The sequence below is a fragment of the Tachyglossus aculeatus genome, chromosome 21 (genome assembly GCF_015852505.1).
Source record: "Tachyglossus aculeatus isolate mTacAcu1 chromosome 21, mTacAcu1.pri, whole genome shotgun sequence".
In the NCBI taxonomy this organism is placed as follows: Eukaryota; Metazoa; Chordata; class Mammalia; order Monotremata; family Tachyglossidae; genus Tachyglossus; species Tachyglossus aculeatus.
In genome coordinates this window covers 26,777,501-26,797,560 of record NC_052086.1, presented here as the reverse complement: position 1 = coordinate 26,797,560, position 20,060 = coordinate 26,777,501, and positions in this window count along the sequence as shown.

The following is a 20,060-nucleotide window of genomic DNA, read 5'->3' as shown; positions in this document are numbered from 1 at the left end:
ATTCTTCCCCCCTTCAAAACCCTACTGAAGGCTCACCTCCTCCAAGAGGCCTTCCCAGACTAAGTCCCCCTTTTCCTCAGCTTCCCCTCCCATCCCCATTGCCCCAAGTCGCTCTCTTTGCCCACCCCAAAGCACTTGTGTATGTATCTACATACCTACAATTCTATTTATTTATATTAATGCCTGTTTACTTGTTTCACTCATTCATTCATTCAATCATTTATTGAGTGCTTACTGTGTGCAGAGCACTGTACTAAGAGCTTGGGAAGTAAAAGTTGGCAACATATAGAGACGGTCCCTACCCAACAGTGGGCTCACAGTCTAGAAGGGGGAGACAGAGAACAAAACAAAACATATTAACAAAATAAAATAATTAGAACAAATACGTACAAATAAAATAAATAAATAAGTAGAGTAATAAATACGTACAAAGCACATTTGTACAAAGCATGTTTGATGTGTATATATCTATAATTCTATTTATATTGATGCTATTGATGCCTGTTTACTTGTTTTGATATCTGTCTCCCCCCTTCTAGACTATAAATCTGTTGTGGGTAGGGATTGTCTCTCTTTATTGCTGAATTGTACTTTCCAAGTGCTTAGTACAGTGCTTTGCACATGGTAAGCACTCAATAAATACGATTGAATGGATGAATGAATGCCTGCTTGCCACATCCCCATGGTCCATCACCGATCTATGCTCTGGGCTGAAGACCGTCAGTCTGTCAGCCAGTCATATTTATTGAGGACTTACTGTGTGCAGAGCACTGTACTAAACACTTGGGAGAGTATAATATAACAATAAATGGACACATTTCTTACCCACAACAAGCCTGGAGCTGGTATCCTCCCCAAGGTCTCCGCTCACTCCGTCTGAAGATGGCAGGAAGGAAGGAATTTGCTTGCTTTCTGAGCAGACTTTTCAGATGATGATGATGATGATGATGGTATTTGTTAAGTACTTATTCTGTGTCAAGCACTTTTCTAAGCACTAGGGTAGGTACAAGTTAATTAGCCCAAACACAGTCCCTGTCCCACGGGAGGCTCACAGTCTAAGTAGGAGGGATAACAGACATCGAATCCCCATTTTTCAGATGAAGAAACTGAGGCCTAGAGAAATTAAGTGACTTCTCCAAGGTCAAAGAGCAGGCAAGTGACAGAGCTAGGATTAGAACCCAGGTCCTCTGTCCCACAAGCTTGTGCTCTTTCTACTAGGCCACACTGCTCCTCAGAGCAAGGAAAACAGTGGGGAGGAGCCTGTTCACCTTTCTCCCAGTAGCCTCCTGGGTCCTAATAGGGAAGGTCCTGCTGGCGAGAAAATAATAATAACCATGGCATTTATTAAGCACTTACTATGTGCAAAGCACTGTTCTAAGCGTTGAAAATGGGCATGGAAAATCACAGCATTCACCCCGCTGCCCCTAGGTCAGTGGGATTCTCCTATTCCAGGAGCCATATCATCCTACAAGCACCACTGAGGGCCATTATAATAATAATAATAATAGTACTGGTATTTGTTAAGTGCTTACTAAGTGCCAGGCACTCTACTGAGCACTAGGGTAGATACAAGCAAATTAAGTTGGAGACAGTCCCATGTGGGGCTCACAGTCTCAATCCCCATTTTACAGATGAGGTAACTGAGGCACAGAGCAGTAAACTGATTTGCCCAAGGTCACACAGCAGACAAGTGGCGGAGCTGGGATTAGAACCATGACCTGCTGACTCCCAACCCCACTGTCTACCCATTATTCCATGCTGCTTCTGGAAGGGCTTCAGGGTTCCTGGTTGTGCTAATTGAATCCTCTTCCCTTCCTGGGGTCTCTTTCCCTCTCCGGTCCTGAGCCAGGTGGTTGAGGCCAATTAATCAATCAATCAATCGTATTTATTGAGCACTTACTATGTGCAGAGCACTGTACTAAGTGCTTGGGAAGTACAAATTGGCAACATATAGAGACAGTCCCTACCCAACAGTGGGCTCACAATCTAAAAGGGGGAGACAGAGAATAAAACCAATCATACTAACGTAGGGCCACCCAGTGAATGATGCTGGAATTTATTAATCAATCAATCAGTTGTATTTATTGAGCACTTACTGTGTGCAAAGCGTGTTCCTAATCACTTGGGAGAATACAGTACAACATTAAGCAGACACAATCCCTGCCCATGATGAGCTTCGCCATGCTATTCACTGGGGCAGGTACAAGGAAATTAGATTGGACACAGTCTCTGCCCATATGGGATTAACAGTCTAAGAGGGAGGAAGAGCAGGTATCCATATCCCCATTCTACAGGGAATGAAACTGAAGCACAGAGAGGCTAAGTAAGGTGCCCAAGGTCACACAGCAGGTGAGTGTCAGAGTCGGGACTCACTCCTACCAAGCCCCTTCCCCTTTCCACTGGGCCACAGATGTCAAAAGGAGTGGTCTTGAGGCAAGGAAGGGTTTTCTGGCTAGCGGACAATTTAATCTCCAATGCTATGTAATATTCCTCTGAGGACAGTTCAGATCCCATGACACTTGGGATCCTCACGGGCTGCTTGGGTCCGGTTAAGATCGATGTAATTGTTTAGAACTTTATCATGTAATAGAGTAGGGAAGAGAGCAGGGGGCTAGAGGAGGGAGAAGGGAATTCATTCCCTTCATTCATTCATTCATTCATTCATTGATAGAGAAGCAGCATGGCTCAGTGGAAAGAGCACAGGCTTTGGAGTCAGAGGTCATGGGTTCAAATCCACGCTCTGCCAATTGTCAGCTGTGTGACTTTGGGCAAGTCATTTCACTTCTCTGGGACTCAGTTCCCTCATCTGTAAAATGGGGATTAAGACTGTGAGCCCTCTGTGGAACAACCTGATCACCTTGTAACCTCCCCAGTGCTTAGAACAGTGCTTTGCACATAGTAAGCGCTTAATAAATGCCATTATTATTATTATTATTATTCATTCATTCAATTGTAGTTAGTGAGTGCTTACTGTGTGCAGACAACTATACGAATCGAATCGCTTGGGAGAGTACAATAGAACAATAAACAGACACATTCCCTGCCACAATGAGCTTAATGACAGACATTAATATAAATAAATTACAGATCAAGGGAACACTCAGAATCTGTACAAAATGCCAAAACATAATAATAGCATTTGTTAAGCGCTTACTATGTGCAAAGCACTGTTCTAAGCGCTGGGGAATACAAGGTGATCACGTCCCACGTGGGGCTCACAGTCTTAACCCCCATTTTACAGATGAGGTAACTGAGGCTCAGAGAAGTTAAATGACTTGCCCAAGGTCACACAGCAGACATGTGGCTGAGCTGGGATTCAAACCCATGACCTCTGACTCCCAAGCCCGTGCTCTTTCCACTGAGCCATGCTGTTCTCGGCCCTAGGTGTCTAAACTGAATATCTTGCTTCACCCCAGTACTAAGTAGGAGAGGAGCAGCGTGGTCTATTGGAAAGAGCGTGGGTCTGGGAATTAGAGAACCTGGATTCTAATCCCTGTTCTGCCACTTGTCTAGTGTGTGACCCTGGGCAAGTCACTTCACTTCTCTTTGCCTCAGTCCCCTCACCTGAAAAATGGGAATTAAGACTGTTAAATCCATGTGAGACAGGGACTCTGTCCAACCCGGTTATCTTGTATATAACCCAGGGCTCAGTAAGGTGCCTGGCACAGAGAAGGGCTTAACAATACCATTATTATAATTATTATCACAGTGTTTGTCACACAGTAAATGCCGAATTCCTTAAGGAATAAATGTCTGCATAGGGGCAGTGCGTGTTTTAAAGGAAATTTGCCGAGGAAAGTTCCATTTTATCTCAATCAGTCAATCAATCAATCGTGTTTATTGAGCGCTTACTATGTGCAGAGCACTGTACTAAGCGCTTGGGAAGTACAAATTGGCAACATATAGAGACAGTCCCTACCCAACAGTGGGCTCACAGTCTAAAAGGGGAAGACAGAGAACAAAACCAAACATACTAACAAAATAAAATAAATAGAATAGATATGTACAAGTAAAATAAATAAATAAATAGAGTAATAAATATGTACAAACATATATACATATATACAGGTGCTGTGGGGAAGAGAAAGAGGTAAGAAGGGGGGGATGGAGGGGGGACGAGGGGGAGAGGAAGGAAGGGGCTCAGTCTGGGAAGGCCTCCTGGAGGAGGTGAGCTCTCAATAGGGCCTTGAAGGGAGGAAGAGAGCTAGCTTGGTGGATGGGCAGAGGGAGGGCATTCCAGGCCCGGGGGATGACGTGGGCCGGGGGTCGATGGCGGGGATGAGGGGATGGAGAGCCTTGAAGCCGAGAGTGAGGAGTTTTTGCTTGATTCAAAGGTTGATAGGCAACCTCTGGAGATTTTTGAGGAGGCGGGGTTGACATGACCAGAGTGTTTCTGTAGAAAGATAATCCCGGCAGCAGACTGAAGTATAGACTGAAGGCGGGAGAGACAGGAGGTTGGGCGTGTTCAGCAAACAGTAAGTGCTCAATAAATACAATTGAATGAACTGAATGAACTTAATTTCTCTGGGCCTCACTCCATTTGTAAAATGGGGATTAAGACTGTGAGCCCCACATGGGACATGGACTGAGTCCAACCTGATTAGCTTGTGTCTACCCTTAGTATAGTGTCTGGCACTTAGCAAGTACTTTACAAATACCATTAAAAAAATAACAAAAAACAAAAACTCATCAGCGTAATCCCTCATCCTGACAGCACACAGAGGCCTCTGGGGTCTCTGAAAAAGGGATGTGCTTCCCTTGAGCTTTGGGCTTCCTTTGATACCCTCCCCCCAGTCACTAATCAAGGCTGGAAGCCAACTTGGATTGCAGCCAAGCAGGGAGATGGGGAGAGGAATACCTGTGTGACACCTGGTCTCTCCACACAAGCAATCTCCATTCCCCAGAGAAGTTAAACACCACACTGCAATTTTTCATCCTGCAGTCTGAGGCACAATAGATGGGCCAAAAAATCAAAATAGCACTGCTAAAATGTTGCCATCGCCCCTGCAGAGAATCCAGGTCTCAATAATTTGGAGACAAAGATTTGACCTTGGATTACTTATCTTTAAATGCCTTCATTAAAGTAAGGACTGTGTGTGTATGCGCGTGTGCGCTAGTGAGCTTGATACTATGGAATTTAGAACCTAGCCAGGGTAGTTCATACCAGGGCCAAGATTTAATAATAATCAAAGCCTAGATTTCACAGTGTAAACATGGAACCCAGAAATGCCAAACACAAATGATTTTTTGGAGGATTTCTTCATTCCCACCCCCAGCTCCACTATGTCCCATAGAGTTTCCACTCCAGTGGTGTTTTTCCGGCAATAAGTTGAGCCCTGGACTGTGCCCCCTCTCTTTTCATCCTACTGGGATGGATTCCTTGGGTATAGGGAGTGAACAGGTATCAGAAAAAGGAACATGGCCCAGGGAGACTTCAGCACTGAAACTGAGACTGTAAACTCATTGTGGGCAAGGAATGTGTATTGTATTGTTGTGTTTTACTCTCCCAAGCACTCAGTAATAATAATAATGATGGTATTTGTTAAGTGCTAACTATGTGTGAAGCACTGTTCTAAGCACTGGGGGGGATACAAGGTGATCAGGTTGTCCCATGTGGGGCTCACAGTCTTAATCCCCATTTTATAGATGAGGGAACTGAGGCACAGAGAAGTTAAGTGACTTACTCAAAATCACACAGCTGACGAGTGTCAGAGCTGGGATTAGAACCAATGATGAGTACAGTGCTCTGCACATAGTAAGTGCTCAATAAATACAATTGATTGATTGAGACAAGCAAAAAAGAAGATAGGTATTCTAGAACTATAAAGTCTGGTTCTGGGTCAGCATGATTAGCCAAGTTAACTGACTAGAAGACAGGGTGAATGACTTTGACTCTCTAAGATGGATTTTTTTCTGAAGTACTTAGCCTGATTTCTAGTCCTATACTGCATTTCCTTTATGTGTTTTTCTAGCCTACTTCATTTTGGGACTTGCAGAGAAAAAAGATCAAAGACCAGATGAAGAAAAGAAAAACAAATGAGCAGAGAGAGATGGCAAAAAGCACCTGGAGAAAGTCCCAAATCTTTTGTTCAGCAAATAATTTCTCAGCATTTCTCCAAAGTAAGGAAACCTGATCTTTGAAAGTTTGAGCCAGCTAAAGAAAATGCAACCTGTTTCAGATTTATTTTCTGAATTGGCTGCACTGAATGTGCAATCAATCAAGCAATCAATCAATGGTATTTATTGAGTACTCACCATTTGCTGAGCACTGTACTAAGTACTTGGGAGAGTACACTACAAAAGAAGTAGCAGATATGTTCCCTGCCCATAACAGGGAACAGTTTAGAGGAGGTTCAGAGTGGATTACACATTCAATTCTCTGAATGCATTCAGAGAAGGAGTGGGGCTCAGTGGAAAGAGCACGGGCTTTGGAGTCGGAGGTCAGGGGTTCAAATCCCACCTCCGCCAACTGCCAGCTGTGTGACTTTGGGCAACTCACTTAACTTCTCATCTGTGAAATGGGGATTAAAACTGTGAGCCCCCCGTGGGACAACCTGTTCACCTTATAACCTCCCCAGCACTAAGAACAGTGCTTTGCACATAGTAAGCACTTAATAAATATCATCATTATTATTATTCAATCAATCCATTAATTAATCAGTTAGATTTATTGTTTCAACTGAGAGCACCACACAGTACTAAATGCTTGGGAGAATACAGAGCGATCATAGTGATTGCTAGTGATCATAGTAATAATTGTGGTATTTGTTAAGAAGTTCTTATTATATGCCAAGCACTGTACTAAGTTCGGGGCTAGATACAAGATAATCAGGTTCCACATGGGGCTCACAGTTCTAAATAGGAGTTAGAAGATGTAGTGAATCCTCATTTTTCAGAGGAGGCCACTGAGACACTGAGAAGTTAAATAACTTGCCCAAGTCACGCAGGAGACAAGTAGTGAAGCTGGAATTTGAACCCAAGTCTTCTGATTCCCCAGCCTGTGCTCTTTCTGTTAGGTCAAGTTTCTTCTCAATCGCTACCCTGGAGGAACTCACAATCCAGAAGGAGAGGCAGATATCCGGGGGAGGGATGATCCTTGTCAAGGGAAGAAGAGGTCGCTCTTGTCTTGGGCAAGTCTTCCTGCATGCTAAAGTTGGAAGAGGAGGTTGAACCAGCCAATGTGAAAGAGAGGACTGACCCAACTTTCTCCAGTCCCCAAATCCACTTCTGCTGGAACGCTACCCTAGCTTGAGAAGCAGCATGGTAGAGTGGATAGAGCATGGGTCTGGGTGTCAAAAGGTCATGGGTTCTAATCCTGACTCTGCCACTCTCCTGCTGTGTGACCTTTGGCAAGTCACTTCACTTCCCTGGACCTCAATTACCTCATCTGTAAAATGGGGATTGAGATTGTGAGCCCCACATGGGACAGGGACTGTGTCCTACCTGATTTGCTTATAACCATCCCAGGGCTTAGTACAGTGCAGAGCACATAGTAAGTGCTTAACAAATATCATTATTATTATAGAGGTGGCTATAGTGTGGCAATATAAGTGTGACCACCAGGCCCTGGGGACCGGTCAACCTTTACTCTGAAACTACTGATTTGCAGGAAGGCTACAGGATAAGGAGCATAGCTGAAAACTTTGGTTCCCCCAGGACAGTTGAACACAGCCTTCAGGCAAGCTATTAGGTGTGGATTCCAACTAAGCAGCTGAATGGGAAGGGAGCCTTCCCTCAACATTAACTCCCCCCTCCCCCACAACTCCCCTGCAACTACCTCCAAACCCCTGCTTAGGACCCAACTGAAATATTGAGAAATAGTATTTGTCTCCTGAAAGACTGATGTTAAATCGCTGAGGGGGGTGGATAAGAGCAGATTTAACTCTCCTGGTTTTAACAGGTAGATCAATGAATTCATCTCCTGGGCAGAGTACAGCATGCACTTAAAAATCACAATTATGATAACAACATGCATTACACCTAGCTAATGGTCCATAATGTGAAAGCGAGGGAGAGGGGGAGGGGGACAATTATTTGATTTTCAGGAGGTATATATTTTCAGTGAAAACAGCTTGCTTAGAGATGCTGTCAGTAAAACGAATGATTGAGCATCTGGTTCTCCATTACTTTCCCTTTATTTCCCAATAACTCCAGCATGTGATGTTAACCATATTGCAAGTATTTTTTTATGAAATTCATGTCAGACATTTATGAGCAACCTTGACCAGAGAGAGGTCTGCGGGAATTGGGTTGGGGCCCTGGTGGAAAGGTGGGGAGGGGGTTGGGGCAGCCAGGGTGAAAATACCTCACTTCCCTTGGTGATTATTTTGAGGCCATTTCCAGCTGGGAGGGAATCCTTTGACACAGACCAGGAGAGCCCCAACTCTATTGTACATTTTGGTTAACTTTGTGTGGGAGTCAAGAGTGCTGCAGAGCAGTAAGCTCAGAGAAGCAGAGATGTAGAGAGAGGGTGACCGCAGCATAATAATAATAATAATAATAATAATATTTGTGGTATTTCTTAAGCGCTTATTATGTCAGCCAGTCAATCGCACATACTGAGTGTTTACTGTATGCAGGGCACTGTACTAAGTGCTTTGGAGAGTACAATATAACAATAAATAGACACAGTCCCTGCCCCCAGTGAGCTTATACCAGACACTATATTAAGTGTTGAGGCAATATACAAGTTAATTGGGTTGGACATAGTCCCTGTCCCACATGGGGCTCACAGTCTTAATCCCCATTTTACAGATGAGGAAACTGAGACACAGATAAGTGAAGTGATTTGGGCAAAGTCTCACAGCAGACAAGTGGTGGAGTCAGGAAGAGATCTGGGGAGCAGTGGCTGGGGAGGGAGACAGAGCATTTTTTAAACAAACATAAAGACTTGTGGAAAGAGTGGGGAAGAGAAGTGGCTAGGGCATTCCGATCCCCACCCCCAGTAGGCTTAGGATGGCTAAGGCATCTCCCTTCTCTTTGGGAGAAGCTGCACAAACTCTTTCAAGTCCCAGGAGACTCCTTAATAAGGATCTGGTTCCATCACTCAGTAGTATTTATGGAGCTCTTACTGTGTGCAGAGCACTATACTAAATGTATGGGCAAGTACAAGAGTCAGTAGACATGATCCCTGCCCTCAACAAGCTTACAATTTAGTGGAGAAGAGAGATATTAAAATAAATTACAGGTAGGGTAAGCAGCAAAGAATAAGGATATGTTAGAAGTGTTGAGTGGTACTTTGTATCTACCCCAGCGTTTAGAACAGTGCTTGGCACATAGTAAGTGCTTAACACATGCCATTATTATTATTATTATTATTATTACTCAGTGCTTAGGGGGATCCATGTGCATAGGCAACATGGAAGGGAAAGGGAATAGGATGGGGAAATGGAGGGTTGGTCAAAGGTGGTGGGCTCCTGGAGGAGATGTAATTTTAGTTAAGACTTTGAATGTGGGGAGAAAGTGGTCTGTTGGATATGAGGGCGGAGGGAGTTCCAGGCCATAGGGAGGACCAGAGCAAGGGGGAGGCAGATGAGATTGAGGAACAGAGAGTAGGTTGGCGTTAGAGGAACGAAGTATGTACGCTGGGTGGGAGTGGGAGAGAAAGTGAGGTGAAGCTGGAGGGGGAGAGCTGATTGAGCGGATGGCTCAATGCTAAAGGAACAAGGCTCAGCCTGGTTTGTATTTATTACTCTATTTATTTATTTTATTTGTACATATTTATTCTATTTATTTTACATGTTAATATGTTTTGTTTTGTTCTCTGTCTCCCCCTTCTAGACTGTGAGTCCACTGTCGGGTAGGGACCATCTCTATATGTTGACAACTTGCACTTCCCAAGCGCTTAGTACAGTGCTCTGCACACAGTAAGCGCTCAATAAATATGATTGAATGAATGAATGAATGAATATTTTCCCTGCACCTGAGAAACACCACTCATGGTTCTTCCGGGGAACGGTGGTCCAAGGAAGAAGGGACTTGGGGGGTGGTGTGGACAAGGCAGGGCTAAGGGCAGACAAACACCAACACCCTCCTCCATCCACTCCCCACTCCTCCTCGCCCCATCAAATACAAGTCAGTGTTGTTATAAAAACAAACTCAACCCCAAAGCCTCAACACACACAAAATCCATGGCTGCAGTGGTGAGGGAAGGCGGGGAAGGGCGGGGTGGGAGGAAGCTGTCCAAACCATAACTGTGGCGGCCTAATTTTAGCAGGACCTGCTAGACCTGAGGAGAATGTGTTGGTCATTTTGTGCACCTGAACTGGTGGGGACAATTGAGTGCAGGGAGGATAGGGAAAGGTGGGGAGGGGGGAAAGTTGGGGAGGACGACAGACAGACAGTGACAGTCTAAGAGAGAGTGAGAGAAGCTGAGAGCAGGAAAGGGTGAGAGAGAGAAAGAAGCAAGAGGGAATGAGAGAGAGAAGAGAGAGGGAGAGAAAAGGAAAAAGGGACAGAGAGAGAACGAGAGGGAGAGAGGAGTTCCGAGAGGCGGGCTGGGGACAAGTGACCCTAAATTATGATGTTTTCCTTTTCATGGTGAAATGAATGCTGCCTTAGACAGATGCTGACACACATCTGTTTGTGGTGGGAGCCCGTTTCAGGCCAGTTTCTTTGAAACCCGGGCTGGAATGGTGAGGGATCAGTGGCGGAGGCCGGGCCTCACAAAGGGGCCACTGTCTTTGAGGAATCTTTACATAAGCCCTGCAAAACTCAGGCAGCAGGAGTTTGTACAGCTGCAGTTGGAAGCAAACATGTACTTTTAGCTGACCTGAGCCGAAGGCTTTGGGCATTAAAATCTGACTCTTTCCAGCTGTACGCACCCCCTCCCCCCACCAACCACCCCCACCCCACCAACAGTCCACAAACATTTCGGCCCCAGGTGAAAAAAAAAAAAGATTCTGTAAATGCCACATTGTGCTGTGGGTTCCTGAGTCTCCTTTTACAAATTTCACTTTAAGACCTTAAGGTGTGTGCTCTAGCCCGAGCTGGAAATTTATAAGCGAGGCTTCAAAATATTTTCAGTTCAAAGCCGGTTCGGTCCCGCCGCCTCTGCCCCTGCCGCCGCCGCCATCATTTTTCATTCCTCGCTCAAGGCTGGTAGGATAGAAGAATGTTGTAGGTTCGTGAACCAGGCTCCTCCTTTAGCCCAGCTCTGATAAACGAGCCATAAATCTGCCACCGGCTGATCTTGGCCCAGGCCAGGCGAAGGGAAGGAGCCCTCAAGGGAGCAGGGTAGGTGTCCCCAGCCCCTGAGAAGGCCCTGGGAAGACTGCTCTTTGGCGACCCTCTCCCAGCCACAGCAGTTCCATATTTAAGCATAAAGCAGTTCCACTTGAAGCGGCATGGCCGAGTGGAAAGATCATGGGCTTGGAAGCCAGAGGACCCGGGTTCTAATTCTGACTCTGCCACTTGCCTGTTATGTGACCTTGGACGTCGCTTTTAACTTTTCCATGCCTCGGTTTGCTTGTCTGAAAAATGGGGATTCAGTATCTGTTCTGCTTCCTACTTAGATTGTGAACCTTATGTGGGACCTTATTATCTTGCCCAGCATTTAGTACAGTGTTTGGCATAAACTAAGCACTTAAAAATACCACAATTATTATAATCATTATTTAAGGGGGCAGTGCCAACCTATGTCTAGGCCAAATTTCCCAAGACCCCAGCTGGTGGGGAAGTACCACCATTTTGGTGTATGCCCAGAGCAAGGTTTGCTGGCCCCCTCCCTGTTGAGGGATTCTGGCTCAGTGGAAAGAGCACGGACTTGGGAGTCAGAGGTCATGGGTTCTAATCCCTGCTCTGCCACATGTCTGCTGTGTGACCTTGGGCAAGTCATTTAACTTCTCTGAGCCTCAGTTACCTCATCTGCAAAATGGGGATTAAGACTGTGAGCCCCACATGGGACAACCTGATCACCTTGTATCCCTCCCAGCATTAGAACAGTGCTTTGCACATAGTATGCACTTAATAATAATATTAATAATGGTATTTGTTAAGCACTTACTATGTGCAAAGCACTGTTCTAAGCACTGGGGAGGTTACAAGGTGATCAGGTTGACCCACGGGGGGCTCATAGTTTTAATCCCCATTTTACAGATGAGGTACCTGAGGAATAGAGAAGTTAAGTGACTTGCCCAAAGTCACACAGCTGACAGTTGGCAGAATCTGGATTTGAACACATGACCTCTGACTCCAAAGCCCTTGCTCTTTCCACTGAGTCATACTGCTTCTCTTAACAAATGCCATTATTATTATTATTATTATTCCCCAGCTCCCAGATCCCTTCTGACTGGTCAAGGATGGGTGGACGGGGAGAGGAAAGGAATTTGCCATTGGTTTGTATTTATAAAGGTGGAGAGGCTGGTTGTGGCAGGAACAGAAATGACCTGTCTGTCCTTGAGGAAGGAGAGGAATGTGGAGTTGTGCGAGAGCACTGGCGATCCACTCGGTCATGTCTTAGACCACAGGATGACCATAATCGAGAGCAGCTGTAGGAACCCCTTGCTGCAGGAACACAGACAGCCAATCTCTAAGAGGCCTGGAAGGAGAGGGCCAGCCCATCCAGCCATCTATTAATGGTATTTAATGAGAGTTTACTGTGTGCAGACTGTACAAAGTGATTGGAAAAGTACAATGTAGCCGAATTGGTAGATGTGATCTTCCAGTCTAGAGATGGAGATGATAGACATTTAAGCGTTGCACTAATCTATCTTGCTGCTGACCCACCTGCCCACGTCCTGAAACTTTCTCCCCCTTCATTTCCGACAGGTGACCACTCACCCCACCCTCAAAGTCATTCATTCATTCAATCATATTTATTGAGTGCTTACTGTGTGCAGAGCACTGTACTAAGCCCTTAGAAAGTACAATTCGGCAACAGAGACAATCCCTACTCAATAATAGGCTTGTGACCTAGAAGGGGCCTTCAATTCATTCATTCAGTCATCATCATCATCATCATCATCAATTGTATTTATTGAGCACTTACTGTGTGCAGAGCACTGTACTAAATGCTTAGAAAGTACAATTCTGCAACAGGTAGAGACAGTCCCTATCCAACAAAGGGGTCACAATCTAGAAGGGGCTTTCAATTCATTCATTCAGTCATTCAGTCATATTTATTGAGCACTTACTGTGTGCAGAGCACTGTACTAAGCACTTAGAAAGTACAATTTGGCAACAGAGACAGTCCCTACATAACAAAGGGCTCACAGTCTAGAATGGGAAGACAGACAACAAAACAGAACAATTAGACAGGTGTCAATACCATCAGAATAAATAGAATTATCGCTATATACACATCATTAATAAAATTAATAGAGTAATAAATATGTACAAATATACACAAGTGTTGTGGGGAGGGGAAGGGGGTAGGGCGGGGGGGTGATAGGTAGAGGAGGAGGAGCAGAGGAAGATGGGGGCTCAGTGTGGGAAGGCCTCCTGGAGGAGGTGAGCTCTCAATAGGGCTTTGAAGGGAGGAAGAGAGCTAGTTTGGCGGGTGTGAGGAGGGAGGGCATTCCAGGGATGGAGGTCCCCAGGAAGTCTTGTTACATTCATTCAGTCGTATTTATTGAGCGCTTACTGTGTGCAGAGCACTGTGCAAAGCACTTGGAAAGTACAATACAGCAATAAAGAGACAATTCCTGCCCACAGTGGGCTTACAGTTTGGGTGTGGGGGGTGTCTCATCTCATGAGATGAGATGAGATGAGATGAGAGGGGGTGTCTCATCTCATCTAAGAGGCCTTATCAGATTAAGCCCTCATTTCTCCTACCCCTCCTGCCTCCTGTGTCACCCTTGCCTTGGATTTCTATCCTTTATTCACCCCACCCTCAACCCCAGAGCACTTACCTACATATCTGTAATTTATTTTAATGTCTATCTCCCCCTCTGGACTGTAAACTCCTTGAGGGCAGGGAGAGTATCTACCAACTCTGTTATATTGTACTCTCCCAAGCACTTAGCACTTGATTGAAATAGATTAGGGTCAGGGGAAATAGTGGAGTAAAAAGCTATGTATAATAATGATGGCATTTGTTCATTCATTCATTCAATTTATTGAGCACTTACTGTGTGCAGAACACCGTACTAAATGCTTGGAAAGTACAAGCTGGCAACGTATAGAGACAGTCCCTACTCAACAACAGGCTCACAGACTAGAAGGGGAAGACAGACAACTAAACAAAACATGTGGACAGGTGTCACGTCATCAGAATAAATAGAGATAAAGCTAGATGCACATCATTAACAAAATAAATTGAATAGTAAATATGTACAAGTAAAACAAATAGAGTAATAAATCTGTACAAACATATATACAGGTGCTGTGGGGAGGGGAAGGAGGTAGGGGTGGGGGAGGATGGGGAGAAGGAGAGGAAAAAGGGGGATCAGTCTGGGAAGGCCTCCTGGAGGAGGTGAGTTCTCAGTAGGGATTTGAAGGGAGGAAGAGAGCTAGCTTGGTGGATGTGTGGAGGGAGGGCATTCCAGGCCTGGGGGAGGACATGGGCCAGGGGTCGATGGTGGGACAAGCGAGAACGAGGTACAGTGAGGAGGTTAGTGGCAGAGGAGCGGAGGGTGCGGGCTGGGCTGTAGAAGGAAAGAAGGGAGGTGAGGTAGGAGTGGGTGAGGTGATGGAGAGCCTTGAAGCCAAGAGTGAGGAGTTTTTGCTCATTGCGTAGGTTGACTGGCAGCCATTGGAGATTTTTGAGGAGGGGAGTAACATGCCCAGAGTGTTTCTGTGCAAAGATGATCCAGGCAGCAGCGTGAAGTATAGAATGAAGTGGGTGCTTACTAAGTGTGAAGCACTTTTCTAAGTGCTGGTGGGGGCGGGGATACAAGGTGATCAAGTTGTCCCTCGTGGGGTTCACAGTCTTAACCCCCATTTTACAGATGAGGTAACTGAGGCCCAGAGAAGTCAAGTGACTTGCCCAAGTTCACACAGCAGACATGTGGCGGAGCCGAGATTGGAACCCATGGTGACTTTGACCTGTCTACATGTTTTGTTTTGTTGTCTGTCTCCCCCTTCTAGACTGTGAGCCCGTTAGTGGGTAGGGACCGTCGATATATGTTGCCAACTTCTATTTCCCAAGCGCTTAGTACAGTGTTCTGCACACAGTAAGCACTCAATAAATATGATTGAATGAATGAATGACCTCTTACTCCCAAGCCCGTGCTCTTTCCACTGAGCCACACTGCTTCTCTATATAAGTATATGTATATAAGTACTATGGGGCTGAGGTGAGTATTAAAATGCTTAAGGGTTAAACAACCAAGTGCAGAGTTTACGTGGAGGGGAGGGAGGATAAGATCATGAACTCAGCTGCAACTGGTCTTGTCCCAAGGATAATTGGAGCTGAGAAGAAAGGTTACAAAAGCTGGGTTGAGGAAGCCTGAAGAAGCAAGACTCGAGGGCTGTGACTTTCGAAGGATATTCAAGTCTACAATAATAATAATAATGATGGCATTTAAGCGCTTACTATATGCAAAGCACTGTTCTAAGCACTGGGGGCGATACAAGGTGATCAGGTTGTCCCACGGGGGGCTCACAGTCTTAATCCCCATTTTACAGAGGAGGTAATTGAGGCACAGAGAAGTGAAGTGACTTGCCCAAAGTCACACAGCCGACAAGTTGCGGAGTTGGGATTTGAACCCATGACCTCTGACTCCAAAGCCAGGGCTTTTTCCACTGAGCCATGCTGCTTCTATATAATGATGGTATTTGTTAAGCGCTTACTATGTGCAAAGCACTGTTCTAAGCACTGGGGGGATACAAGGTGATCAGGTTGTCCCACATGGGACTCACACACAGTCTTAATCCCCATTTTACAGATGGGGTAACTGAGGCACAGAGAAGTTAAGTGACTTGCCCAAAGTCACAGAGCTGACAATTAGTGGAACCTGGGTTTGAACCCATGACCTCTGACTCCAAAGCCCGGGCTTTTTCCACTGTGCTTAGGGCAGTTCTCCACACACAGCAAGTGCCCAATAAATATGATTGAATGAATGAATCAAGAATCAAGCGCTCTCCAGCTAATAGTAAAAACAGTGGTGGTATTTGTTAGGCACCTATAGTGTACCAAGCACCGTATTAAATTGTGAGTCCAGTGACGGGCAGGGACCGCATCCAAACTGATAAAATTATATAGGCCTCAGTGCTTAATTCAGTGCTTAGCATTCATTCATTCATTCAATCGTATTTATTGCGCGCTTACTGTGTGCAGAGCACTGTACTAGCGCTTGGGAAGTACAAGTTGGCATCATATAGAGACGGTCCCTACCCAACAGTGGGCTCACAGTCTAGAAGCATAGCTTAGTGGATAAAGCAGGGGCCTGGGATTCAGAAGGACCTGGGTTCTAATCCCAGCTTTGCCCACTTATCTATGGTGTCACCTTGTACAATTCTGTTGCCGAATTGTACTTTCCAAGCGCTTGGTATAGTGCTCTGCACACAGTAAGTGCTCAATAAATGACTGACTGAATGAATGAAATCACTTCTCTCTGCCTCAGTTACCTCATCTGAAAAATGGGATAAAGACTATAAACCCCACATGGGACAGGGACTGTGTCCAACTTGATCTCTGTCTCCCCCTTCTAGACTGTGAGCCCACTGTTGGGAAGGGACTGTCTCTATATGTTGCCAACTTGTACTTCCCAAGCGCTTAGTACAGTGCTCTGCACACAGTAAGCTCTCAATAAATATGATTGATTGATTGATTAACTGTATAATAATAATAATAATGGTATTTGTTAAGCCCTTACTGTGTGCCGAGCACTGTTCTAAGCACTGCATCTACCTCAGTGCTTAGAACAGTGCTTGGCACATGGTAAGCACTTTACAAATGCTATTATTCTTATTATTCTTAACATCTATAAATGCCATTATCAGTAGTAGTAGTAGTAGTAAAGCCTGGAGAAGATACAGTACAAACAGATCGGGCATAGTCCCTGTCCCATTCATTTATTCATTCAATCATATTTATTGAGCACTTACTGTGTGTAAAGCACTGTACTAAGCCCTTAGGAGAGTACAGGATAACAATAAGCAGACACAGTCCCTACCCACAACAAGCTTACAGTCTAGAGGGGAAGACGGGCATTAACAGAAATAAATAAATTACAGAGATGTACGTAAGTGCTGTGGGGCTGGGAGAGGGGAAGAACAAAGGGAGCAAGTCAAGGTGAGGCAGAAGGGAGTGGGAGAAGAGGAAAGGAGGGCTTAGTCAGGGAAGGCCTCTTGGAGGAGATGTGCCTTCAATAAGGCTTTGAAGGTGGGGGAAAGTATTGTCTTTCGTATATTTCCTCAGCTCCCCCTCCCTTCCGCATCACCTCGACTCTCTCTCTCCCTTTGCTCTTCACCCCCTCCCCACCCCAAAGCACTTATGTATATAATGCACATATCTATAATTCTATTTATTTATATTGATGCCACTTTACTTGTTTTGCTGTGTATATGTCTATAATTGTATTTATTTATATTGATGCCTGTTTACTTGTTTTGATGTCTGTCTTCCCCCTTCTAGACTGCAAGCCCTATGTGGGCAGGGATTGTCTCTCTTGCTAAATTGCACTTTCCAAGAACTTAATTCAGTGCTCTGCACACAGTAAGCACTCAATAAACACGATTTATTGTAGGAAATGATCAGGGCAGCAGAGTGAAATATGGACTGGAGTGGGGAAAGACAGGAGGCAGGGAGGTCAGCAAGGAAACTGACAGTAATCAAGGAAGGATAGGAAAAGTACTTGGATTAACGGGGCGGCAGTTTGGATGAAGAGTAAAGGGCAGATTTTAGCGATGTTGTGAAGGTTGAACCCACATGATTTAGTGATAGATCAATCAATCAATCAATCAATCGTATTTATTGAGTGCTTACTGTGTGCAGAGCATTGTACTAAGTGCTTGGGAAGTGCAAGTTGGCAACATATAGAGATGGTCCCTACCTAACAGTGGGCTCACAGTCTAGAAGGGGGAGACAGAGAACAAAACAAAACATGATAGATTGAATCTGTGAGCTAAAAGAGAAATAGGAGTCAAGGATAACACAAGGTGATGGGAAAGTCAGGGGAAGAACAGGGTTTGGGTGGGAAAATAAGGAGTTCTGTTTGGGATATAAATTGGAGGTGACAGCAGGACATACAAGTAGAAATGTATTGAAGGCAGGAGGAAATGTGAATCTGCATAGAGGGAGAGAGATCAGGGCTGAAGATGTAGATTTGGGAATCATCTGCATAGAGGTGGTAGTTGAGCTTCAGGCAGGTATAACCCTCTTCCTAGTCCATCCCGCACCACATGTGCAAATTAATCAATTGTAATTATTTAGTACTATGTGCGGAGCACTGTACTACATGCTTGAGAGAGTACAACACAGCCGAATTAGCGGTCACATTCCCTGGCCATAACAAACTTAAAATTTAGAGGGGGAGACAGACATTAATATTAATAAATAAGTAATTTATAGTATATTATTTAAAGATATGTATATGAGTGGTATGGGTGTGCATAAGTGCTGTGGTATACACAAATGTGAGGTACACAAATGCAGATGGTGTGCAGAAAACCCCTAGAGAAGCAGCGTGGCTCAGTGGAAAGAGCACGGGCTTTGGAGTCAGAGGTCATGAGTTCAAATCCCAGCTCTGCCAATTGTCAGCTGTATGACTTTGTGCAAGTCACTTCACTTCTCTGGACCTCAGTTCCTTCATCTGTAAAATGGGGATTAAGACTATGAGCCCCCCATGGGACAACCTCATCACCTTGTAACCTCCCCAGCACTTAGAACAGTGCTTTGCACATAGTAAGTGCTTAGTAAATGCTATCATTATTATTATTATTATTATTATCACATATATGGATTCAAACTGCAATAAAGGGATTTTGGATCAACTAAAGGAAGTACATGTGTCTGGAAGGGATTGTTAAAGCAGGCTTAAACCAGGCTTTCAAAAGATATTATGGATTGTCCTCTCTTAGAGATTTTTTCAAGTAAGCTAAAAACTCTTCATCATCATCATCAATAGTATTCACTCGTGTGCTTACCCAGTGCTAAACACTGTCCTAAGCACTTGGGAGAGTACAGCAGCACCTAGACACATATTCTCTGCCCTCAGGGAGTTTACCATCTAATGGGGTGGGCAGACAATCAATCAATCAATCAATCAATCGTATTTATTGAGCACTTACTGTGTGCAGAGCACTGTACTAATTGCTTGGGAAGTATGAGTTGGCAACATATAGAGACAGTCCCTATCCAACAGTGGGCTGCTCACAGTCTAGAAGGGGGAGACAGAGAACAAAACCAAACATATTAACAAAATAAAATAAATAGAATAGATATGTACAAGTAAAATAAATAAAGAGAGTAATAAATATGTACAAACATATATACGTATATACAGGTGCTGTGGGGAAGGGAAGGAGGTAAGATGGGGGATGGAGGGGGGACGAGGGGGAGACAGACAAAAATGATATGCAGATAATAGGAACAGGAGGAAGACTAAGCATATATCAAGAAGTGGTATAAATGTATCAGGCGGGAACAGCTTAAAACATAACTGAATGCATATATAAATCAATATACAACTAACAAAAATACACAGAAGCGCACAGAAGGAAAATAGAAGGGCTAAGAGTAATTGGTTGGTTAATGCTACCTGGGGGCTGTGAATTCATGGGAATTAATTTCCCTCAAGAGCTGCTGCCAGGGCTGGGGCTGCCCCCAGCCCCCCATCCCTAATGCTTCACCACCCAATAGCCTTTGTATCTGGCCCATCAGAAGTTGCTGTGCCTTTTACCTGGCATAGGTGCCAGAGTGCAAGTGCCCATTAACTGGATCTACTCATTCACCCCATGAAGGCGGGGAAAGAGGGAAAGAAAAGAGAAGGGGTAAAGGAGAAGAAAGTGCAGAGGAGAGAAACAGAAAAGCAAAACTTAAGGGAAAACTGAGTCTGTTCCACGGGAATCCAGTTTGCTTTCTGAAATGGCAACTCAGTCAGTCGGTCAGCCAGTGTATGTTGAGTTCCTGGCCCGCAGATCTGTGTACCTGGCCCAATGCGACCCAGCCGGCCACT